The sequence below is a fragment of the Natrix helvetica genome, assembly GCF_964273705.1.
Source record: "Natrix helvetica genome assembly, chromosome: 1".
In the NCBI taxonomy this organism is placed as follows: domain Eukaryota; kingdom Metazoa; phylum Chordata; class Lepidosauria; order Squamata; family Natricidae; genus Natrix; species Natrix helvetica.
This window is the reverse complement of record NC_138548.1, coordinates 294917557-294943971: the sequence shown is the minus strand read 5'-3', so window position 1 is coordinate 294943971 and position 26415 is coordinate 294917557. Positions and strand designations below refer to the sequence as shown.

Below are 26415 nucleotides of genomic sequence, written 5' to 3'. Positions count from 1 at the left end.
CCGCCATGGGCACCCACTCAAAAATGGGAGGTAGCCAAGGGTCCATGGTCACACATACATATTGACTTTGCAGGACCAGTGGAGGGGCAGATGTTCCTGATCGTGGTGGACACCTACTCCAAGTGGCTGGAAGTCATCATCATGCCAACCACCATGGCAGAAGCCACCATCCGAGCCCTCTGATGGCTTTTGCCACACATGGTCTACCAGACATACTGGTCTCCGAAAATGGGCCACAACTGACTGCCAAGACCATGGAGACCTTCCTTGCTGAGCAGGGCATCCGGCATGCTCATCACACCGGTCAATCCAGCGAGCAATGGACAGGCCGAATGGATGGTGAGGTTAACCAAGGAAACCCTCACCCAGATGGGGCCTGGCAACTGGCAGGAGAAAGTCAACCAGTTCCTTCTTGCCCAACACATCACTCCCCATGCGACCACCCAGAAGAGCCCATCCAAACCTTTGATGGGGAGAAAACTGCAGTCCTGGCTGGACCGGTACCACCCGAGCTTCCTCCAGAGACTCCCTTGGACTCGGCTCGGCCACCCGAGCCTTTAATATAAATGGCCAGGTGTTCGCCCACAACTATGCCCGGTACCCAACCTGGCTGGCAGGCCGAGTTGTGGCCGTCACTGGCCCGAAATTGTACAGAGTGGAACTAGAGGACGGGAGAATCTGGAGGAGGCACATCGACCAGCTCCAACACCGCGTGGGGAATGCCAAGCTAAGGAACCAAGGTGATTGGGCCACAACCTCCAGTTCGGAACAACCCCCACAAACAATCAAGATCTCCGCCCTGAGGAGCACGTTCAACTACCGGCTGGGAAACAGACGAGCGGGAGCTGCCCAAACTAGTGGGCACCAAGGTGAGCTGTCTTCTAACCCGAGCCGCAACCACTTATCTGAAGTTGGGGGTGTCCAGTGGAGAGATGGAGGTGTGTGAGCTGAGGGAATCAGGCTGGAGCTCGACTCATGGGCTGTGGAGCTCCAGAAGGTTCCCTCCCAGACAGCCGGAGAGCAGCAGGCTCGACCGTCTCAGCCGAGGTCCCAGGAACAAGTGAGCTCCGCAGGTCCAGTAGGAACCTGTCACATCCTGCCTACTTGAAGGACTACGTCGCATACATAGGCCAGGGATTGGACATTGTTCATTCTGGGAGGGGAGGGGTGTTACGTATATATGGACGTTGTTAAATTTACATGCTGACTGCAGATAGGCCGCCCAAACTGCGGGAACTTTAAATCGCTGTCATTGGCCAGCTGGTCTATCGGAGCTCCTTAAAGGGTGAGCTCCGGCAGCCCAGCCGCCAGAGCACATTCACTTTTCTTGCAATAAAAAAGTGCTGAACTCACTTGCGCCTCTCTGCTGTTTTTGTGCCAATCTAACAGATTTGGACAGTAGTATAATCAACCAGTCATTTCTAGGACGTTACCAGTTCAGTCTTGGGGAAATTGAACTCAGCTTTAAAATAAAATTTAAAAAACAGAAAAGAGAGGTGCAAATGCATCTTCATCCATATTTCCACCCCGTTGACTATTGCTAGCCTGGCTGAAGCTCCAGTACTTGTCATAATATTTGATCTCTCGACCTCATTTCTTCTCTTGTAAAACAAATAAATTCTACAGTACATTTGCCATGAGTTATATACAATACTGATATTTTTAAAATATGGATATTTTGACATAGAATGATCAAACTCAGAAATCATGTTATAATCCCTGAAGGTACTGAAAATGGACTGAAAGAATGCAAGTAAAGGTTGCTATCTTTAGGCACAGTCTCATGGCTGGATCAGAGGTGGGATTCTACCAGTTCAGACCAGTTCAGGCGAACCTATAGCTCCGAAGATCAGCTGGGAGCGAACCGGTTTGCTCCCGTGAGCAAATGGGCCCGCCCGCCTGCCCCTGCGATTTACCTACCTTTATCTTCTCAGCTGAGTCACGCGGCAGAGTGGATTGTAGCGCCTCAGCTGTTTTCCTTCCCAAGCAGCAATCCCAAAGGTAAGTATTCTCTGAACTGTGCACTGTATTCCCTGGTTCGCACACGTGCAAAGCGGTGCACTCAGCAAACCAGCTGTTAAACCAGTAGGATCCCACCCCTGGTTATGATGGCTGTCCCTCACCCTTTTCTTCTCTGCTTCCTGTTTACCAGGCTCTTTACGTATTGTTCCTAATGTGTAAGCCACCCAAAGAAGGCAGGGTATCTTTTCTGTTACAAGCTCCTCATAATGCCAGTCTTTCACACCTGAAGCAAAAACTCAAAATGGTTCCTTGTTCTTTTTTATTTTCATTTTTGAACATCCCCTGTGGAGAGAACGATTAATGGATAAGGAAAATATGTCCAAAGGATCTGTTTCATATTATCTTATGGCAAGGCCAACCTTTTTTCTCCTCAATCAATGTCTACTAATTGTTCTGAATGAAATACAGCATATAATAACAGAGATAATTATAGGTTAATATTCAGTTAATTGATAATCTAAAAATACCTTTTGGTCCTTTTAGAGCTTGTTTTTGCTTTTAGTGTAAATCAATACCATCTAACCCAGGAATCAGTGGCATTCCAGATGTTGCAGCAACTTGGCCAAAAGTAAGGAAGGCTTGAAATTGTAATTCAACAACATCAAGAGAAGTATAGATGTTCCTAGCCTGGCTTGGTATTTTTGTTTTTAATTGATTTTTTTTTGAAAGAATATTGAGGTTTCACTGAAACCTGTTTTTTATTCTCCATAGGCAGAATAAAATTTCCTGAAAGAAATTTCATCAGCTACCATGCATCTTTCTCTACAATGTTCAGTCACAAAAGGGTATTGAATATGTTCCAAATTTCTTAGTTGACCTTACCCTCAGGGACATGGTGATTATGAAACCTTCCTTCAGTTCTGTATAATATGGTGGTTTGAGAAATTGGAAAGGTTCCTTGGTACTTGAGTTGATTTGGAATAAGCTCCTTCAGAAGAGGGTTTGAAAGTCACTGGTATAAATAAAACCCAGCACTGATTTCAAGTCTCAACATTAAGTTAATGCTCAGCAAAATGGCCAACATACAGTGGTGGGATTCAGCCACTTATTCAGGAGAATCGGTTGTTAACATTCTAAAAAGTTCAGAGAACCAGTTGTTGGAAGAAATCTCATTTTGTTTTTTTCCACTTTAGAGGGCTAATCCTATAAGGAAGGCAGGAAGGAAACATTCTGGTGTTGTTTCTAGCCTAATCTTTATTGCCCTGCTTACAGAAACTGCCTCTCCGGTAAACCCTGATTACCATGTAACAGCTAAGACGAAGCGCCCATTGACCTGAATGAGGTTGAGTTAGCCACACCCGCCCAGTCACATGACCACTGAGCCCGCCTACCCAGCTGGTCATTAGGACAGAGAACCAGTTGTTAAATTATTTGAATCCCACCACTGCCCACTATTTGTAGATGAATGCCAGGCCTCCGGCTAAAGCATGAGTTGTGTCCCACAAGCTTGCAACAAGTAACCCATAAGGTAGGTAGTTGATCACTCTTCTATATAGTACTGTGTTTATAGTGTATTTACAACTACAAAGTATGTACTCTATTTTGCCTTGCTTAAGACAAATTTGACAAATATTGTCAGGCTCCAATGTAAGACTCTGAGGACATCTGTTCAGAAAGTGAATAGATATAATAGGAGAAAGGAGACCCCTTCATAACGAGTATCATATTCATTAAGGTAATCAGGTCATCCCCACCACACAAAGAATGGCCTAAGCAAGATAAAAGGGTCTGAAAGAAGTGTTTCTTCTGCCTCTAGACACAGTTAGCATAACCACATTGAGAAGCACACAAGAATACATTTACCCCCAAATATGTACAAAAAAATCTTCTGACTGGAAGCTCACCTCTACTGGTGGTTGTCTTTGATGCCTCCTAGGCAATAAAAATAGAATATGCCATTATAACCTAGTGCTGCAACTTCAAACTAAGACACAGCCTTAGGCAATATCTCTTATATTCATCTAGCTGTATTAAGAAAAGAGGGGGGGGGGAGAGGCCAGGCAAGGTTACGCATACTACAAAGGAAATATAAGAACATATGAAGAGATGTGCAGATCAGACCCAAAGGCATATGTATTCCAGCATGCTATTCCCAATGTAGGCAACCTGTGGGAAATCCACCAGTGAGACATGAAAGCGATAACACCTTCCTACTCATGTTCCCCAGCAACTGGGAAGAGAGACATCTTGGAAACAGTCTGTTCTTGTTATACGTACATCTCTGTTGGTTAGAAAGCAGAGCACCCCTTAGGATTGATAATGTAAACATTAGCACAAGCCCATAAAGGATAAGTGAGATTGATATTGGCGAAGAGATGGACCCAATAAAAAATAACCGTGCCACTTTTTAAAGCCATGCAGATCTGTGAGATTACTAAAAGTACAACAAGTTTGTTTTTCTTTTCTTTTGCTTTAATGTGATGTATTCCCAGGAAGTGCTTATCAAAAGCATATTTGCGTTGCCTTCAGGTTGAAGGACATAGATCACCAACGTGGTTGTCGTGGCACTGATGCCAATACAGCTTGAGTCTGAATTATTCATTATAAATGTTTTATGAACATCAAGTGGGTCCCTTCCACTGCAAATCAAAACCTGTTAGATGCATTAGATGAAGTGTTTGTTTGCTCGTTTGCTTGATTGTTTATTATCAGGAAATTTGGTTCAGAGATCATCTTTTCAAGATCTGCTTCCAAATCACTATAACAGAAATATACTGAGACTTCTGATTTCAAAATAAAAATATAGAATCCCCTCCCCCTCCCCCATCACACTGAAAGATAGAATGTCGTTAGAATCACAACACTGTACCTACATATTTTTTTTGTTCAATGCAATTTTTAGTGACATGCTGTAAAAGGATATATTTCTCTCCACACTAAAAATCCAAAGGCTAACTGACCCTGTGCATGCTTCCTTAGAAGGTGACTACTTTTGAATTCTGTGGGGCTGTAATCCTGTGGCCCTGCTATAGAGACTGGAGCACCTTAGGATCAAAAGATAACCTCCTGTTCTCAGAGGTTTTAAGGGCATGCTGTTGTCGCACTCAAATGGGGTCATGAGAAAATGGGCTGAGTCTGTCCTTCAATATTCTATTGTAAATTTGCTCGGTCCCATTTTATTGAAAACTGGAAAAAGAGGGTCCACGTTTATTTCCGTAAATGAGTCTCCGATTTATGAAACTCATAGAGCAAAATGCAGGGAAAGACTTCATCTTGTGGTTATTATAAACATTTCCTGCCTCAGTCTCTGTCTGTGTCTCAGCCTGTGTGCCTCTGTCTCAACATGACTCTCCAAAGCAGAGCAGCAATGAAAGGAAAACAGCAAATATATTGGAGGAAAAATATATACAGTATATAAATGGTCCCATAAACGTTCACTTACTAGCCCCATATCACCTGTTGCAATCTGATCATAGAGGTGATCTTCTGTACCTATTCTGTGCATTGTCAGAGGGGCATGACATGCTGCCTTATCAGACCACCTAAGACAATGATGTTCTACAGATATCGGTAAAGTCCACTACTTTGAAGCCTTCTGACAAATTGTGTAGCCAATTTTAGCAGGACTTTTTTTTCCAAGCAATTCATTCATGATACAAATTGCTACCTTTTTTCCTAACACTATCTTTCTCTGCCTCTCTCATTTTTATTATTCTTTGTCGCGTGATGTTTCTACTGCTACTGAAATATATCTGTTTCCATATAATGGTACTATTAGCATTTACTGGTGGAAGTGTCTTCCAAACTATTGAGTTAGTTTCTCAAGATGTTCAAAATTGTATGTGCAAAAAAAAAAGGTTTTCAAGAAAAAGAATATAATTTCTCTCTTCTAGCAAAGAGCTTCTGCTTTTGCTATACATATAAATATAAAAAAACAAATGATGGTTTAAAGTTATATGTTTCTTAGAATTTCAAAAATATAAACTGAAGATAGCCAGTTGATCATGTTAGAAACATAGTGGATAGCAGCATATTCTTTAACAGGTGATCACAAAATAACAAAATGTACTAACACTAAAGTGCTTTGGAAACAAACAGAGTTTCTAGGCAGAATCTAACCAAAATACAGCCTCAATCTCATAAACTCCTGAAGCTGTTTGATTGCCAATTCAATATTGCTGAAGAGCAACATAGAGAAAACACTGGTATTTCTTTCATTTGACAGTTCACTTTCAGAGATACAGGAAGCTTTGAGGGAGAATCAAGTCCATAACCCATCTGCCTTCCTTTTAAAATAATTCTCTTTACTGATAGCAGTGAAGAAATGTTTTTCCTCTTCTACAGTTCTAAACCTATGCATTGGTGATAAATATGAAGAGCAAGGAGGCTGTAGAATTTTTCAGAACTTTTCCCTTTGCTGGTATGATTTGGATTCAGCATCCTGTTATTTATTTTCTTAATATTAATGTTAAATAGATTGCATCATTCTTCTGGTGCCATTGGTCCTATGCGGCATGCTGTATATTATTCATTATATTGCTAGCATATTTTCAGAACTTTACATTGAGTTCTGCTTTATATGGACAGTAATTTTAACAGCCGATATTGTATTTAGTTTGCTATGGTTTTATTGTGCAGTCGAGCTACAGTGCTGTAATTACAGCCGAACAGTTTCTTTTCTATGGATCTGTTTAAGCACTGTGTATTTGTGAAAAATGTGTCTATAAATAAACTGGCTCTGCCTGTGATTGCAAGATGCTGACACTGTTGGGGAAAGGCTCTGCCGTTTGCTTTGGGTGACGTTCTTGCATCAGGATGCAAGCCAACAGCCTACAATGCAACTTTTTTGTGGTACTGAGATTTGCTACTTCTCAAGAAAGGAGACCTTTTGAATATACTAGAGCAGTGTTTTCCAACCTTGGCCACTTGAGGATGGCTGGGGAGTAAAGTCCACACATCTTCAAACGGCCAGGTTGGGAAATATTGCACTAGAAGGGGATAGCATAGAAACCAGAGGTAAAACCCATAACATCATCTTCCAATTCTTCTCTTATTACTAAAGATGTCCTGTCTTTAAGGGAAGTGGGCTTTACTGTTTCAGCCTGCTTTATTGTTTCCTAGTATGATTTGATTGCTTATTTGTACCCTATGACTATCATTAAGTAAGTGTTGTACCTTATGATTCTTGATGAATGTATCTGGTCATTTTATGTACACTGAGAGCATATGCACCAAAGACAAATTTCTTGTATGTCCAATCACATTTGGCCAATAAAGAATTCTGTTCTATTCTATTCTATTCAGATCAATGGGTCCCAGCTCAAGTAAGTACCAATTTGCTACCCAGAAGGTTCCTGGTATAGGTGGGTTTCACTACCATGATGGATCACTGAGTATATTTTATATGCTCCAGAGTAGGAAAAAACGTATTATTGAAACAAGTGTATTCCACTGACAGACATATATTTCTAGTATATGTAAGCAAGTCACAACCATCTTAAAATTTCCCAACTGCTACTGAAGTAGACATATTAACAAAAGGCTCTTTCTTGAGATTTGGAAAAATGTAATGACTTGAGGCTCTGAAGTAATGTTGTAATTTAGTAATTAGCTTACAAGTCCTTCCGGCGTACAATTCCATCTTCGGCTATAAATCATAAAACTTAATGAGTGGCTGCAGATGATCTATGTTATCCCTTGTACTTTATTTTGCAATATATAGCTGAGGCTGGTGCACCTCGTGGATTTTCTGCAAGCCAGCCTATAACCCCGGTTTCAATCTTTCTTTTCCCTGTCTTCTGAACACAAAGCAGCTGCTAGGCCCCAGCCCTATAAGAACACTCCGTACAGCAATCTCAGCCTGTGCCTGTTGTGTCAGTGCAATGACTCATTTGGACTATGTAATAATAGGAAATATGTGCATTCACATAAAAGGTATGGGGACAACTCAGCGATGTATGTGAGTATTAAAGAAGTGTCGGAAGAAATATCTATCTGGTTCAGTTCCAAGCCGGAAGACCGGAAACATGGAGGCTGATTGGAAAGATGGTTTAATGATGAACAGAACCACAGGGGTTCAGGTACAGCTGAACACTTGGAGTTGAGAATGAGGGGCATTTATGCCTTCTCTTGGGCTTTGCACTTGAGCTCCCTGTTCAAGAACATGTATTCTACTGTAGGAGTCATAGCTGGCTCTATAAGTTGTCTGAGCTAAGTTTGGTTGAAGTTTAGAGGGTGATACAATGAAGGGGCTTTTTGACCAATTCCTATTGTGGCTGAGGGCTAACCCTGCCCTTTTTTTTCAGACCTTGCTGCAGGGAATTTGCTTACGAATAGAGCTAGCTATCTCTTTATCTCTTAAGTGCTGACATCTGTTGACAGCTATTAAGAAAGGTGGGCTCTATTAAGAGTGAGTCTGCTTCCTGCCTTTAAAACACCTGTTTCCAGGGAAATATAATATTCTGCCTTTTTAATATTTCCCAAAATATTTCATTCTTTTAGGAGAGGGGCGGGTGCTAATTTTCTGTAGAAGTAACTTGAAATGTAAAAAAAAACCTAAAACCAAACCTATCAGTAAACTAGGCTGCAGCTTCCAAAGTCCTTCCTAACATTTGGCAGTAAATTGTATTTTTAATGTCACAAGAGAATTAAATGCATGACAAGTACGTGCTATTCCTAGCAACTACATTTAAATAATATAACTGAGTTTGGATTAAAATTAAATCCACTTTACTTTTTGCCCTAATATTTTGGAGGGTAGTCCTGGCGTACTCTTCAAATGCCTAATAAGTTCTTTTCTGTAAAATTGGCGTGACTCAGCTTTCAAATAAACCTCATCAGGCATGATGTTGGGTGTTACACAAGGAGATTTGTTGTTAATGGAGCCTGGCTTTCTACAGCTCCTACCTGCTCATCTCGGAAGACTGACTTCATCAGGATTATGCCATGAAGTTGGTGCTCAGTACAACACAGTTTTTCCATGCTCCTTCCAAAAAGTTATTTTGCAAAAAAAAAAAACCGAAAGAAAAAAACCACGCACCTCTAATATTCCATCTGTTGTTATTATGATTGAGGTGTTTAATGAAAAGTCATGATTCAAGCCAGCCGTTTGACAGCAAAGACGCAGTGTAAAGCCAGGTTACAAAAAAACATGTGCATAAATACAACTCTGGGATCCAAGTCAATTATGGTGGTGGGTCTTAATAGCATAAATGCCATGGAATTTATAATATTATAAACAACGTCTCCAGCCCCATTTTACAACTCCTAGGCTGAAAACAATTGCATCGTTCCAGCTTCCCTTACTGAAACTGGCTTATTATCGGGAGGAAATATCTTTTGTCCCTAAACTTTAAAAAAAAGCTAATTATGCACAGAACCATCAACAATCTTGAAAAAGGCGGTGGGCGGGGCTTAAAAGTTTCCGGGTGGTATTGTTGGACGCTGGCCCCGCCTTTTCTGGGCGGGACTTTGTCAGTTTCGTCTTTCGTAACTTTCCTACTTGGAACTCAACTGAGATGCTCAACTTGCGAGGAGCCGCGGAGCATCGAGCGCTCTCGGCTCCCTCCTCAGTCGACGGGATCCTACGGCGGACTGGGGCGCAACCCATCCTCCTTTGCAACCCCGCAGCGCCCCTGGCCTGGGGAATAGCCAAGCAGGCTCTGGTGGACTTTTGATTCCATCACCAGGAAGGCTCCGGGATCGGAGCAGAGAGGGCTCCAAAGGACCGCAGGAAAGAACTGGGAGGGAGCGCGTAAGAAAGAAAGAAGAAAACCCGGACGTTTCCATCCCTCGGATCCCACCGTCGGCCGGAGCAGATTTGCAAGTAAGTGCCTGGTCGCGGCGCGCCTCAGGCAGCGCTTGCTTGGTACAGTCTGGAGCTGGGAGCGGGGCTGGAGCTTTTCGGCGATGGAACGCGGCTGTGGATCGGCGCGTCTGCCTTTGAGTCCGGGCCGGGAAGGAATTCTTCCTCAGAGCGTTAGAGATGCTGCCTGACTCGCGGTGCGCTTTGGAGAGCAGCCTCTTTGGCGAAGGGGTGGGTGGAAGAGACAGGGCTTGGCCGCGGCCGTTCGACGTGTGATGTACCGCGGCGTGCGTTTGGCATTCTCTCCGCCCGGGCCAATATTGCCCCGAACCTTTACTTTGGGAAAGTGACTCTTGAGCTCAGTCCTTGTGAACTGCAATGTAAAAACAGAAGTCCCTCCCTCTCACTTGCTCGCGCTCCCGCTTTTTATTTATTTATTTATTTATCCCCCCCCCTCTTTTTGATGCGCTTCTGCCACTACTAAGGGAGGGGGGGGGTGTCCAAAGCGCGCAGATAAGCAGGGCAGGCAATCGGCCTGGGGAGTTCTGACGGGGCGACCCCCGGGGCTCCTAAAGACTAATCGGATGGTGTGGCTGGGAATTTAAGAAAACCGGCCGTTGGATCGGACCTCGCGAAAGTTGATCTGCGGCCAAACGGCGCCGGCAGAACCCGGCGGCTCTCCTGCTAGGCGCGGACACCCGACGTTGCGCGCAGCAATTGGGGAAGAGGGGAGTGAGTCCCTTCTAGAGTCCGCAGCGCCACGACACCCCCTCTTTGATCAGTCTGACGCGCTGCTGGACGGGAGGGAAGGGGGAAGAGGAACGGGGTCTGCAGCCCGCTTCTCTCCTCCTCCTCCTTCTCCTCCTCCTCCGCAGAGCCTCGGATCGAGGCGCCTCTCTCCGCCGTAGGGAGAAAAGGGGTTGGGGCAGCTGAGCTGCGAGTTGGTCTGCTGCTTCCCACGGTATCGCGCTGTACCCCTTGCGGGGCGGGGATCTTCTCTCACACCTGCACCGTCCCGTCCGCCATCCCTTTTGTGCCTTCTTCTCCAGCGCTCCGCCGCCGATTCCCCGCGGAGTCAGAGCGCACGCATCTTCCCTAAGGAGCGGGGCGAAAGGCCCTTCCTTCGCCCCAGCAGCGTTGGGATGGGGGGGGCAGAGGCAGGGGAGGCAGGCTGGCTGCTGAGGATGGGACGATCCACTGACCGACCGACCGGAGTCGGTGCCCCCCCCCCCAAACTGGCATTAGCAAGTGTGACTTCTCACCACCATCCGCTCTCGCTCGCTCTCTCTCTCGCCTCCCCCTTTCCGTCGAAGCACCTGCTATTTTGATTTCCTTTCAACTCGCACTCTCGCGCTCATTTCCATGACAACAAGGAATGTCACAACTAAAGATTCCGTCTTAATTGGGGGTGGGGGATGGGGAAGAGAAGACCCGATCCGATTCAAAGTTGGAAGCCTTGGGTAAGAGGTTCTGAGCCCTATCGCAGTTGGATCTTGGATAGCAGGGAGGGAGGGGAATCTAAATTTTGCCTGGGCTGGACACTTAGTCGTCTGGATGTGGGTCTCGACCCGCGCTTTCTCCCTCTCCCTAATTCCGATCCCCGAGACACCCGCGAATGGAGCCGAGTGTCATGAACGTGGCTGCAGTGGGCCCGCAGGATTGCTTTAACACGGGAAGTTAAGGGCAGAAGAGGAAGGCCACGAGGATGGTTAATAAGTGCCTGCATGTCCGGAAGCTTGAATTATCTGGTGAACTAAGAAGGGACGGTTGCTGAGAACGAGAGATAAAGATCTCAGTTCCATGTGATCCCGATAGATCTGGTCACATCTGCATAAGGCGGCATCATTCCTTCGCTAGGTGAAGGAGGTCCTGAACTACGCAGGGCTTTTCTGACAAACGTCTTGACACAGGGATAAAAGCAGTGACCTAAAAATAAAAATGTTGAATGCCTTTGATTGATATCATTGGGATCATCTACCTATTTGATCATCATAAATGTGGCTTTAAATCCACAGCAAGTGTTCATAGTTTTAAAACAAATCTCAAACCACTGCTTGCCTATGCAGATGAATTCAATGGCAGATTTGCACTAACCAGTGGGCAAAAAAGTGTTCATGGAGGCTTGCCTGCGGACAATTTTTTTTCCCCCAATACATGTTGACGCATGTCGGAATCATATTCTTCCTTCAATGTATATGCTTCAATGCTTAGTTTTTGCTATGAGAGTCCATATTGGAAGGAAAGCATATGGATTAATGGTATGTGAAAAAAGGAGCAGAATATGAAATCAAAATCATTCCCCTCCATATGGAAATCAGATGATTTCAAATAGCAAATTCCTGACTTTTCTCAAGTCATGAAATATTAGTGCCTATTGACTTAAATGGGTGGGGGATTCGGAGGAGTCAGGATCTTCCAATCTGTCCAGCAACCTTCGACCTGCTAAATGATGGAGTACAAATTCCATCATTCCCAGCTCTGGATACAAAATCAACCCTTATTGTAAACAGATGTGCAAGAATTCTCTTTGGGCTCAACCATGTGGTCTCCTGTCTCCTCAAAACTGACCTTGACAAATGCTGTTCTAATAAAGAGCTGTGAACCATATATTTTAAAAAGGATGGGGCCTCATTATTTGCAGTGTTAATATTGGGTTAAGCAGTTAAACATACTGCAAACATGTATTTATATATTATCAAAACATAAAAATATCAAGAAATAATAAGCCAGATACAATTGAAAATGCCATTTATTTTTCATTTCTGATTTTGTGGTGCTCCGGAATCAAAATATTCTCTTTTTAAAATACAGGCATATCTCGGAGATATTGCGGGTTCAGTTCACGGCAGCTGCAATAAAGCAAAAATCACAGACATTTTTTTAAAATTTCATGGTGCATATCAAAGTTATGTTTGCCCTGCGCTATAGTCTTATTTAGTGTGCAATAGCATTATCTTTAAAAATCAATGTACATACCTTAATTTAAAAATATTTTATTACTAAAAATGCCAATCATCATCTGAGCCTTCAATGACATTATATATATATATATATATATATATATATATATATATATATATATATATATATATATATATATATATATATATATATATATATATATATATATATGTTGTATTTGTGCTGATAAAATAAAGGTAATATATATATATTTGCTAGTGGAGGGTCTTGTAAAAAAAAAATTCAGTCATCTGTGAAGCATATTAAAATGAAGCACAATAATGACAAGGTGTTCCTGTATAAATAACTGTGCCCTTAATTGAAAGTCTGTTTATTACAATTTAATCTCACTGTGAAAATATATATGTCTCTTCAAGTTTTAATTCAAAAGTAGGCAACCATTGACCATCATACAGCCTTCAACAAACTTTTGAGGGCATTACATCCCTGTCAAATTCTTTTTCTAGTTTAAAGTTGTGGTTGTTTTTTGCTTACTAAGATAAGGTTGGAAAAAGCAAAGTTGTAAGGAGACCCCACAAAGCTTTATGCGGCTATTTCACTACTTATAGTCTACCATAAATCCCGGGAAAGGACCCAACATGTTCAGTCCCACCAATTCTAATGATTTAATTTTCACCTGTGCTCCTTGTGTGCTCTTGAATGTCACAAAATGTAAATGTAATCAAACTTTTGTCCATTCCAACTGTAGTTGATTGATCTGACCCTATAGCATGTGACCTATCCAGCCTCAGATTCCCATGGGTTGACCCACATATCTAGACTCCATTATGATATCTGGGGAGACTGTGTTCCATTTGTCAGGTCAGGGGCTGATCAAATATTGGGGGGGTTTCCTCCCTAGAGACTCTTAACCCATATGATTACCAGCCCGAACTTACTACTGTAACAGATCATATACCATATAAAATAAAAGAGTAACGCTCATCTCTTTCATTTGAATTAATTCTCTTATGCTCAGCTCCATGATTTTCTCATTGGTTTCCTTGCTTCATCATCCTAGCGTGTGAATGGGATGGATTTCCAATCAATGTCAGTTTCAGATGTTTGCAGTGAAAATCCTATCTTTTTTCCGTATCAGAGTGCAATTTAAGAAATGTAATGAATTGCCTATTAAGTGCTGAGCTTAGAGGCCCCCAGACAGCCAAACAATAATGTAAGCTATGCTTTTCAGAAACATAAAACAACTGCTTAAGAGGTCATACGTTTATGTACCTCTAATTAAAAGCCAATAGGGTTTTCTTCCAAATAGAGTAATATTAGACCGATCATCTCCGAATACTAATCTGATACTGTAAACATCTCCTCCCAGAGTATGTGGATATTGCTCCACAATTAGAACTCACCCCAAAGTCTTCTCCATCATACACCCACTAAATGCATAGACTCTCCTTCAATAGATTTGGAATGATGGAAAGCTGATACAAGAACCAGCTGTCCCTTTGAACAGTTTCTTTCCTCTTTCATCCTAAAAAAAAAAGACCATCTATATTCTGCTGTGGGTTAAATAAAGAATAGATGCAAATTGCCCATGAAAAACAAATGAGGCAAACAAAAATAAAATAAATGACAACTTGTTCTGAATTCAGTACAGTATGTTAAGGGTGGCTCTTTTTAAACAAAATCATGTCATTTAATGCACAAATGCATACACAAAACTTGGTAAAGATCAGTGTTTTCCTCTGGACTCTTTCAATGAACAGCTTTGATTTGGCAGAACTAAAATTCCACAAAGTCCCTTCCAAGATGCATGGAAAATTATAATGAATTGCATATGGTAAAAGAAATAATGCCATCTCTTGGAACTTCCACACACTTTCTAGACAAGCTCTTTGAAGCAGAGTAGAAAGATGTATTTTTATAGAACAAAATTCTATATTATGTTTTATTATTTCTCCAGCAGTTTCAAGCAGTTTCGAGTCCCTTTTTGGGAGAGGGGGCGGTTTAAAAATCTAAGAAATAAATAAATAAATAAATAAATAAATAAATAAATAAATAAATAAATAAGCAGTTTCTTTTCTCCTTTCACTCTCCCCTGCCATATCCATGTGCTAGATTGGGACATGAGAGACCATAACTAATCCTAAATCCCCCCGTGGAGTTTCTATGGCTGAAAGTGGACTCGAATCTGTCTCTAGTCTTGACCACTGCTCTTAGTCTAACGCTAAGTTGCTACTCTACTCAATGAGTCTCAACCTTGGCAACTTTAAAGTGCATGGACTTCAATACCCAAGTCAAGACTGCTGAGACATTCTGGAAACTAAAGTCCATTCATTGAACTGTAACATTCTGTGAGTGAAATTGCATATGGTACCCCCAGACTGAGTCATCTCAGCTAATGATGCCAAAAAACTTGATGCTGAAGACTTAGCAGTAATTTTGGGGTCCAGACTTGGATTCATCACTGACCTTTTAAAGCTAGATAAGATTTTTTTATTAATTTTCAATAATTTGCAAATCATTTTCTTGACATAACTTTTCATTAGAACAAACAAATGATTTCATCAGACCTGCCAAAATTTTGTTCAATTACCCATTCCGTTATATCCATAACCTAGAGCTTTTCAGTAAATTTCATTCTCTCATCATCTTCTTGTCTATTTCCAGTCAATGTCAGATTTGATTCCCCCCCCCCCCCCGTTGTCTCTTGTTTTCAATCTCCAGCAAGGGGGGGGGGGAGCCAAGTAAATATTAACATTTAATCTAAACATATTTCTTCTACACTCTCTTCCCCCTCCATCTCTCCCTCTCCCCCCCCCATGTGTGTATTTCATTTTTTATTATAATTCACTTTTTAAAGGTGAGAACATAGTAGAACAATCAGGAAAGTGCACTGTCCAATGGTCACCCTGTTCTAATTTGTGTATTCACAGATTGCAAATTAAATTAAAAATGTGGAGTGAATTAAATCTTTGTGCATCTATAATTGTGGGTTGTTGAACTGTGCACAGGGAGATGGTTGATGTTGTTGCATGTTACCTGAAGCAGTCTTAAAGGAGGGTTTTTTAACTTTTTAAAACCATGGAACAGCAAACAATTATGAGAATGAGAAAGAACTTTATAGTAGCTGTTTCTTTTTAAAAATAATTAAATAAAACTCATTTTAATGATACTGTTTATTTTCCTTTGCATGCTACATTCATTATATACGGCATCTTAAAGTAATGTATGAGGTTGCTTATGACCTCATTTTTCATCAATCCAAAATGATTTTAAAAAAAACACCCTCATGTGCTTAGTTCAAGTCTAATATTTGCATTTGGTTGAGAATGCTGAAAATTTGCTTTCACAAAGATTCATTGGGAAAAAATTAGAAAACCTTTCATTGCTTTTTCACCTATAAACTCACACTCCCTGGGAATTTTTCCATCAAGAAGTCATAATTTTTCTGACAATATGATATATGAGATGCGATCTGCCAACATTTCATCATTTATAGCTAGAGGCATTTGTTTGGGTAGAGAAATTAAATGGATCCAAAACCAGCATGGGGAGAAAAAAAAAGTCCTTCTGATGGATATAGAGATCAATGCATGGAACATCTTTGGTTTTGGGGCAATGCATGCAACATAGTTTAAGGTCTACTGACTTTGAAGCACACTTTGTAAATCCAGGAATTTCCTACTGCAGAAGTAATAGAATATGCTGCGTTCCCTCCTATTGACTTAAAAGTCCACGTTTTTAATTCCGCTTTAGAAAGGTTTTTTTTTTTTTTTACAGTGCTGGGGTATCTTTCCCCGGGGCCCAAGAAAAATACTGCACATTCTTAATGCATCTAGAGAGATTCTTCTTGCGCTGCAGCTTAGAAATAGATTCATGCTAGAGATTTTAAAAATAATTGCTTTCAGGCTTTTGGAAACGATCTGAAGTAGCAAAGCAGTATTAATGTCCCTTCTACTGGCAGCAAACAGGTTTTGCAAGTTCTTGATTTGATTAAGTAGGAAAGTGACTAGATAAAGCATATGTATGCTGTATTTTAAGGCTGTTGTGGCTCAGTGGCTAAGACGCTGAGCTTGTCGATTAGAAAGGTTGGCTGTCTGGCAGTTCAAATCCCTAGTGCCATGTAACGGAGTGAGCGCCACGTAACGGAGTGAGCTTGTCCCAGCTTCTGCATTACTAGCAGTTCGAAAGCACATTAAAATGCAAGTAGAAAAATAGGGACCACCTTTGGTGGGAAGGTAATAGCGCTCCATGCGCATTTAGTCATGCCGGCAATATGAACACGAAGACGTCTTCGGACAGCGCTGGCTCTTTGGCTTTGAAATGGAGACGAGCACCGCCCCCTAGAATCAGGAATGACTAGAATGCATGTGCGAGGGAAACCTTTACCTTTATCTTTATGCTGCAGTTTCTGGCGCTAAAATCCCCAAACCTCTCAAAGGCACCAGATTGGCAAAAGAGAGTAGAGAACACTGGCTAGAATAATGCTTCTCTGGAACCATCCTTCTTTGAAAGATTTTCCCCCCTGCCTCTATCAGTGATGGACCAGAAAATTTGGTTGCTTGGGAACAGTGCTGGAATTCTCATTGTTACCAGACTTTTTCTGATTTTTTTTCCTGCTGTCATAAACTAGCATAGCTCACCTCCTACAATTGTTAGATGGGTGTATTTTGCTCAAATGGATGCCAGCATTTCAGCTTTTTAGGAAAACATGCCTTGTCTGTTCCTCTCATAACGATTTGGGGTGACGTTTAAGAGATGGGCTGCATTGACTGAGCCAGGCAACAAATTGTTTAATAGTCACATCGATTGATTATGAAGCTATATCTCATTATTGAAAAGCATTTGCTTTTTCTGCACATTGACTCCAATTCTGACCATTCATACTTCAGTTGTCACTTATCTTGCTTTATTTTCACTTTGCTCTTACAGGTTCGCACATCCATCTTTAGGAAAGTATTGTTTTTACTGTACAATTAAACAAAAACAAATTTAATAACTGGACTGACACTGTAGCAAAGTTCCTATTCAGAGCCAATCTTATTATGAGGCGGGGTAAGACAGATTTGGGGTTTACTGTTAAATAGTAATCACTTAATTGATCAGATTTTTTTTCTACAATGAGAATGAAATTTCTAATAAGCAGCCAAATATATTTTACTTGGGACTATTTATACTATTCAGTTCAGTGGAAGCTTAAAAAAATTCTAGTATGTTTTTACCATAATATGATGTAATTGCAAATACCGTAATGTTATAAATCTTTTCATTTCATCCAGAAGCTGCTGGAGGATCTTCGTGAGTTGTTGATTAGCTGCAAAGCAAGGTTCATGAACTTGCTCGTGACATATATGACCTGAAAGATTTCAAAATGATATGCAGTGAATGAAAGACATATTTCAAAATTATAGTGAGGACAACCCTATTAATTGGTTAACACTAAATCCAATTTGCCATTCCTGATATCTTTACCCAACAGAAAAACAAGTTGTTGTTTTTCCTCCAATTATTACTGTACAGCCATGTTACCATCATTAAGAATAGAAATTCCATTGAAAATAAGCAGATGGAGGGCATTGCAAGTTACTATAGGTACCCCTGTAAAAAAAAAAGACTCAATGCCCTTAAAGATACTATAGCTTCAAAAAAAGCTGATTGCCCAGAGAACTTAACCCTTTTTGTGACACCTGAACATGGCTTCCCAGTTTCTTTCCAGTCCAGTTACCTTGTAATATATAGATGGGGAAATGGGGATGGGATGCTGCCTAGGAAACAACCAGACAAAAGAGGCAGAATTTCCCAGTGGCTTAATGGTCAGAGAAAGGACCTGTCAGGGTTCCAAGTAACACCCCTATCAAAAGCAGACTCTGAGGTTTGAGTTTCCTCAAAGTTCCATTTTATTAAAGATGTCATATTGGCACATCTGGGAAAACCCGAATCTGAAAGTTTCCAGGTTTTGCCCACCCAAGCAAAAGTTCAAGTCCCTGCCCAGCACCCACATGTCGGTCACATGTTCCAATCAGGCAATGTCCCAACTGGAGATGCTTCCCAGTCACACCACTCCAGTTGCAGGGCAAGACATCCTTGACTCTCTGAGAAAGGAATGTTATTTTGACTATATCTATCACACACACCATATAATCCCCCCTCCCAATTTCCCACAGCATTAAATGTGGCAGATCTGAAAGCCCAATACCAAAGATGGCTGCCAGGCCTGATAGGACCATTAAGCCATTGGCGGCTTCTGACTCTCGCATGATTGATTCCTAGGGAGACTCTCTCCTTCTGCTTTCACCATATTCCATTACACCATTTTTCTTTACCTCACCTCTGCCCAGTTTTATCCCCTCTTTTCTTTATGTTCCCCCACCCCCACCCCACCAATGTTGCTACTTCCTTCTCCTTCTTTCAACTCCATCCTGTTTTTGTTCTTTTCCTTTGCTGCTAAAAGAGGGAGGGAAAAGTGTACATAATTATAAACTTCTGTGTCAGAAAGTGTGGGAGAAATCAGAAGCAGATGGGGCTCAATTAATTTTATAAATAGGCTATCTTATTAGTAATATCTATGTGTGTGTAATAGTCTGAGTCTCGCCCCTTTTTGTGTGGTTTCTGATTATACATGCATGCATACTATAAGTGTGTGCACATATAAAAGTGCATTTGGTGTATGCTTTTGTTGGGTAGGAGAAATCTCCATGACTGGATTTGCTTGAAACTGAAGTTGGAGTTGATAAGCTAGGTGGACAGCTCGGGAAAGATAGACATTATATAGGATTTTTCATTTGTACTTGTACTTTTTTTTCCTTCCTTGTGAGAAGATTTTGTTAAATGCCTGGTAATCAGGACAAAAATGATTCACTGTAATTCGCAATACTTCATTTTGATTCAGAGCCAATTGGTGTAATGATTAAGACATCAGGCTGAAAACTGAGAGAATGTTAATCCATCAATCAAACTTCAGATGCAACAAACAGCACTTTTGGAGACTACACTTTCTGCTGTTTCTAAAGCAGTCCAGACAATTAATGTAATTTATGTCATTTGCATAATTATGCAATTGATGTTTTTAAATCCTTTGTACCAATGTAGTCTTTTGTACCATATTTGGATTTAATGGAGAGCCCTTAACTCCCAAATGGTCTATTAAATCAAGATTCTACCATAATTATAGTTGCCACCATGGATTTCTTAAAGGAAATGAGGAAGACAAATGTTCATTTTGAATAGTTAGTAACGTTTCCTAAATTCTCAGCTATTGAGATAAAACCTTACAGCAAAGTGGAAAATTTGAAACTAGATCTAAACCTCATATTTACTGAACTTTTCCTACATCTTTACTCATTTGCAGCATTATGTACTGGTGATATATTCTATTCAGAGATTGCATGATACTATCTATGGTGCTGTACAGTACCTGAGTGCTATCAACTACATTAAAGATCACATTGAAGAAAGCAACGGAGAACTCTGGTTACTGGCCATATTAAAACTATTGTAAATCTTAAATATTTCAATGAAGTTATCATATTCCAGTGTGGTTTATGCTATGACAACAGTGGCCAATCTTGTGCAGAGACTATAGAGACCTTTCTTTTGCTATGGTTATTCATCAACACAGTGGCAAGAAGTCTGGCTAAACAAAGTAGCTGCAACACACAAATAAGGACTGAAAACAAAACTTCAGTTCCATTTCCTCCAAATGTTTCCAAAATGATGTAAACACCCAAGTGTGTATGCACTAGAAACTCCATGTTCCATGAATGAAGGAGAAAAAGTGCCATATAGCACACACAAATTATCTAGAACTCAAATGCCAACATTACATTTCATATCCCATGCTAATTCCAATTCCAATGGTATAGTCAGTCCTACCTCCACCCCAGAATGAGCTGAGTATCAGCTAATTCAATAGCTCATTTTTGCCTGTGCTGTGGGGCAAAATAACTTGAATAAGCCTTTCCTAAAGTGGAGGTATTGTTCTTTATGAATGTTATTGTATCTACCAATATTGCTCTGATTATTCTTAGCGCTCCTATTGCCTTCTTTCAACTTATTTTCTCATTGCTAAACCCAAGAGAACAGTAACTAAACACCATATTTGAAGCAAGAACAAGTACCAAATATAAGGACAGCTAGCAAATTTATAGAAGAGCATATTTTCTGCTATCATTCTCTTACATTCTGCCCAAAATCCAAGTTCATTTTTCTGTTTGCATTGCTGCTAGATGGAAATGTTGCTGATTTGGAGAGGGGGTGGGGAGGAAGGGGTTCAGCCATATCTTGCTATTTTCCACTGATCTGAAAAGCAAAGCAGCAATATATGGGCAGAAGTCCAGTAAGAAAAATCTGTTCAAAGAACACAGGGAATTCTAAAATAACTCTTTGCTTGATCTAGAGACTGGATCCATACTTCTGCCTTTATCCTTGTGATCAAAGATGAGCAATCTTCCCACATAAGCAAGTTTGGACAATTAATGAAGATTAGTTTCACTCTTCTTGCACATCATCCATTCATTTACTCTTGAAATTAGCCATTCTCAGAGATAGTTATTTTTTCCAGGATTCAAGAGAGAGTATTCTGTTTCAGGAGAAAAACATGATCTTTCCTCAAGTAAATGCATTCATTAGCTGTCAATGTTATATCACAGGCATTACTGGACTGAATTAGGGTTTCCCATTCTCATTCCCACACATAGTATTTTTTTAATATTAGAAAGCCGTTGTTAAGATTGTAGTTTTATTTCATCATTTAGAAAAGAGAATACAACTATTCATATGCAGTCATATGCAGTCACTGAAATAAATATCAGCAACCCCATTAAACCTCTATTGGAGCACTTATCTGGCCAGCTTTTATTTGTTCTTATGGTTAAGAGACGGGCAGGGGAAGATTCACTAAAACAACTCATATACTGTAGCAAGTCAATTTAATCAGAGGAATTACATGAAGTGCCAATGGCAACAATTGGAGGATACCAATTGGACATCAACAAGTCGCAAGCAGCCTTAGCCCAACATTCCTGGAATAAGAGAAGTCGAAGCAATCAAGCACTGCATATTGATAAACTGCAGCTTCTCATATTTCTGATGGAAAATGTCTATGTTAGCAAAATTACAATGGATATTTAAAACTATATTTCATCCTTGTAAACATAGGCAGAGGCTTTAAAAAAAATTGTAAGCAAAATCTGGTAATTATGGTCATGGTGCCACCCTGCCAGTGAAAGGGGGATAGTTGGAGGGACAGTATCCAGGATTTCAAAGGAAGTCAGACATATGATAGAGGACCAATGGGTCTAAGAAATCAGTGCTGACAGTATGAATTTCTTATAAGTTGATCTTGCGTGGTTTACATTACACAACTACCCCTTGCCTTAACTATAGTAATTGGGACGGGCAATTCCATTGCTAAGAGATGCGGTCGTAAAGCACAATATCAGGGAACCTGTCCAAGTTGTGGGGAGTTCCAGTGAACTCACTTCATTATTAAGTGAATCCCACACAATTGTTTCTCATGACATTACACAATTAGCATTATTTAGTTTAGAAAAATAGAATATATTCACATGAAGTCTTAATAATTAATGTTTATATAATCTGTGTTAATCCTACATATTCTGCCTTTGTTCAGACCACTAGTGACTTGCAAGGTCAGACCCATATCCACCTAATTTAGTCAGAATTGGTCACCCACCTGAATTTGACCATTGGTGCACCTTATTTGTAGCCCCTTGGATTTAGGGCATTAACATGGAAAGTTTAAATACACCTATGAGGATGCTTTTATAGAACTAGATTCCTCAGCTTTTGAGAATTTTGAGACCTACAGATTCTTATCAGTATTAACCAACCCTCCCATTTTTTATAACTGTTCCTACCCTCCCCAGTTTTTGCTAATCCTTATCTCCATTAACGCTAAGAATAATTGCCTACTATTATGGCCAAGTACAAGTTATATCTCATATTGATAGTTACATAAGCATATTTTAGTATTACAGTATCTGTCATGACTCAGAAATCAAATGATGGCACTCAATGTGAAGCTATTCCATTAGAAAGGTAACCTCAGGAGACACAAAGATAAGAATCACCTGAGGTTGATTAAAGAAAAGCACCATGTGAGCAGCTGGAGAAGTCAAATGATGATGAGGTAAGGCCTCCCAACCCCGGCATCTGGTGAGTAGATAGCAGGGCAGAGAGTTCTATGAAGCTCCTTGCCAAGCAAAGGAGTAGAACTCTTGATTAGAGACAGTTGGCTAAGGTTGATTTAAAAGGCAGCCTTGAGCCATGATCCCTCATTAGTAACAACTGTCTGATCTCTCAACTCTGATTCTATTTTGACTTCTGGATTTGCTAAATAACCATGATCTAGATCAGGGCTATCAAACTCCAGGCCCATAGGCCAGATGTGTCACACCTGGCCATGCCCACATCTGGTTTAGCAAAGGTGGGGAGGGAAATCCCAATATGTCATGTGTCGCCGCCACGATGATATGAGTTTTACACCCCTGATCTAGACCTTGGAACTCTGGATTAGATTTGGACTGTTTTTCTATGTGTTCCTGTTAAGGAAAATTCATTCAGGCAAGTTTCAGAGACACAGTTTTAGTTTGCACTCTTTGCTGTTATCTTTTGGCTTTCAGTATCTTGCTAATTTCCATAGCAGCTGTGTGGAGGAGTATATAATTGGAACCACAAGCAGGACAGACCTGTTGGATTCCTATTTTCTTCCCTAAGGACAATGGTTGCCTGTCTCCCATCCTCAAATATTGGAATACAACTCCAGTCAACTACGTCAAGCAACAATATCTACATGGCAAGGTTGTGAACCATTTGCCCAGATGATTCTTCCAGCACTCTTCTAGGAAGTCTTATTTTGAATCTTGGGATAATTTTATTCCTGCTACTTCCTGTATATTTAGGTTTGCTTTTTGCTACAAAAGCTTTTTCTGTGCCACTCATGGCTTCCTCCAGACAATTGAATGAAGATGTTACTGTCCCTGGAACTTAACCATTAACCTGTTTTTCCTGCATCAATAATCATGTCATTTAGTTTGCTTTGGAGAAACATCTGAATTAAACACTTGCAAAAAAATTTACATCAAAACTGATCTTCAGAACATGCTGCATCTAGAGGAAATAGTCCAAGACAAGCTGATCAAATTCTACAAGCAAAGCCCACCTTAGGTACACTCCAAATGCCACAATCAAGTTCTGGCTATTTGGCTATATATTACATTAATCCAGCTTATGCTGAGCCACTCGTTCTATCATTACAGAAAAATAAAGGCTGTCAAATTTTCTTTCAAGACTTATTCTCAGTAATCTCCTTGTGCTAGTTTTGGCATAGAGTATTGCTGTCCTTTCAATTTCAATTGGTTTTTCCCTCCTCCATGGTTTTGGTAGGTTTGGGATCTTAGTTTGGCAGGACAGTAATGCCCAAGGCTCTATTGTATCCCTACCTTGGAAATTAATTCTTGGTTAGACTTTATATTTAATTCCTAATTGGCTCTCATTGAAAACAAATCACTGCTTGATGAAAAATAAGGATTTCCTCAAAGTCATCATTGTATGCAACAGAATGCTTGGCACCCAACATACACTTAATGATTGAGGCCAACGTCAAGTGTAACTAGAAGCATAAATGGGGGAAATGCAAAACACTATCATTTGGGGAAAGATCAAAATATAAAATGAATAATATGAGTGCAGTTCATTTTAATATTTTCTTATTGACTAATGTATAGACTAGAACAAAAAGATCCATATATATTGGGCATCAAATCTACTACTAAAAACTTTGGGCCATTTAATACATTACACTTTAAGTATAAAAAAATATTTTCCTTGTTCAAAGCAAAAGTTGTGAATGAAACAAGTATTACCACCATGAATAATTAGCAAGGCACAGTTAGGCCCAATGTTTTTTGTTTATTGCAAAAGTACTGCAATTTGAAGTGTATACAAATATATGATAACCCAACTCCATCATGTAATATATGAAATAAGCATTTCACTATCTACAAAAAAATTAACATGTTTAATGTACACTGAGCTTGAAAACCATCAGTAAATTGTAGTTGGTTCACATGAAAGTAACAGAACTCCTGTTTGGGCTGTAGTCACTATTCAAAATAATAAAGCTGTTTCAGGCACAATAAAGGTCATTACCAGACCATTTTGACACATTTTTCCTAAAAGCTTCAAATAATTTTTAGTTGCATTTTGCGCATTTTTTTTCATCACATTTCGAGTCAGCATCTGCTACTTATTTTCATGGTTCTTGATCTTTGAAAGAAACGTGTAGACCAGAGCTGAAAGACTTGGACCCGAGGTCAAAGGGTACCATCCCTTACAGAACTGGATGACAACAAATAGATGGGGTTTCTGAGCATTGGCTTGTGTATGAAAGGGGCAGAGTGGGTGGGGAAAGGATGAAATAGTTCTATCGTGATGATGCACAGTCTTCCCCTTTTGTACATGCATCCCAATGTTTTCATTGTTCACAAAGACATAATGGGTAGAACGTATGTTAGGATATCACAATACATGTTTTATCATTCTGATGAAATCTCGGCTTGTTGTGCACCCCACTGCTCCACTTGAAAACTTTCCTCAAATTCCACAGTCCTAGTATATTCTGCTCTGAGGAGTCCCTTGTTCCATGGAGGAAGAAAAGAAGAATGCTATCTCCACCTTTGCAGAGCTATGTGCAGGCAAGCAGTGATGTTTGCTTCCTTCTGTGTATAGAATTGCTCTTGATGTGGAGGAATTAAGTGAAGATTGCTTCCCACCTCCTTTTGCATTTAAAAGGATTAGAGATAGTGGGATTGTATGAATCTAGAGATAAGCAAATCTCTGCAAGTAGCAAATTTGATTCATGACCTCACAGGAGACCAGTGCTTAGACACCCAGATGTTTCAGATGTACTGGGACTATTAGGACTGCAGGAATTCCCAGGCAGTATGGCTAATAGTCATGTTGGTTAGGAATTCTACAGATTAAAGTACCAATACATCTAGAGACTATCAAGATGGGGAAGGCTATTCTAGACTAGTGGTGGGCTGCAGGCGGTACACCTCAGTACGGGCGTACCGGAGCCAGCCAGGAGCACCGGATACCGTTCCAGTGCGGTGCTCCAGATGGCCCACCCGCCCGCCCTCGCTTCTTACCATCCTTTTACGTCTTCAGCGCTTATGCGCATGTACACAGCACGTACAGCACCTGCGCGACACTCCGCTGAGCAGCTGGAGCATCGCAGAGGCTTGCAGAAGCCCCAAGACGCATGTGCGTGCTGCACGCGTCCACCTGGATGCCGGCAACCCACCACTGCTCTAGACTTGTGCGATGTAATTATGAAATGCTGTCCCTGAACTTGCTCCTCAGAAAATCCATGTAATAGCAACCAGGCATTTTTCTAACATTAGCTCCTCTCTATTGGAAGTGCCAGTGACTTTAATGACTTTCCCATCTTATAAACAAGTAGCCTTCGGCTTATGACCTCAATTGGGACAGTCATGAGTCATTCTGGTTGTAAATTGAGGCATCACATAACTGGACCCACCTTGTTTTCCATTTTTATGCAAAAGTTAAGTGAGTCATAGAGTTGTAAGTCTGAATCCATTCTCCCAAATGGAACTGACGAAAAACATTGCAAATCCTGTGACTGTGGAACACTGCAATTTTAAATTAATGCACTGCAGCTTTAAATGTGAGCCAATTGCCAAGCA

General features: G+C 40.7%; 1 protein-coding gene across 2 annotated transcripts in view; it reads left to right on the top strand.

Annotated features, from left to right (window-relative positions):
• The first annotated feature begins 9405 nt into the window (after positions 1-9405).
• CAMKV (CaM kinase like vesicle associated) overlaps positions 9406-26415 on the top strand; it is a 72160-nt gene continuing 55150 nt past the window's right edge. For both annotated transcript variants that reach the window (XM_081939935.1, XM_081939934.1), the window contains exon 1: positions 9406-9787. The gene's annotated coding sequence lies outside the window, so the exon portion shown is untranslated. The remainder of the gene's footprint in view (positions 9788-26415) is intronic.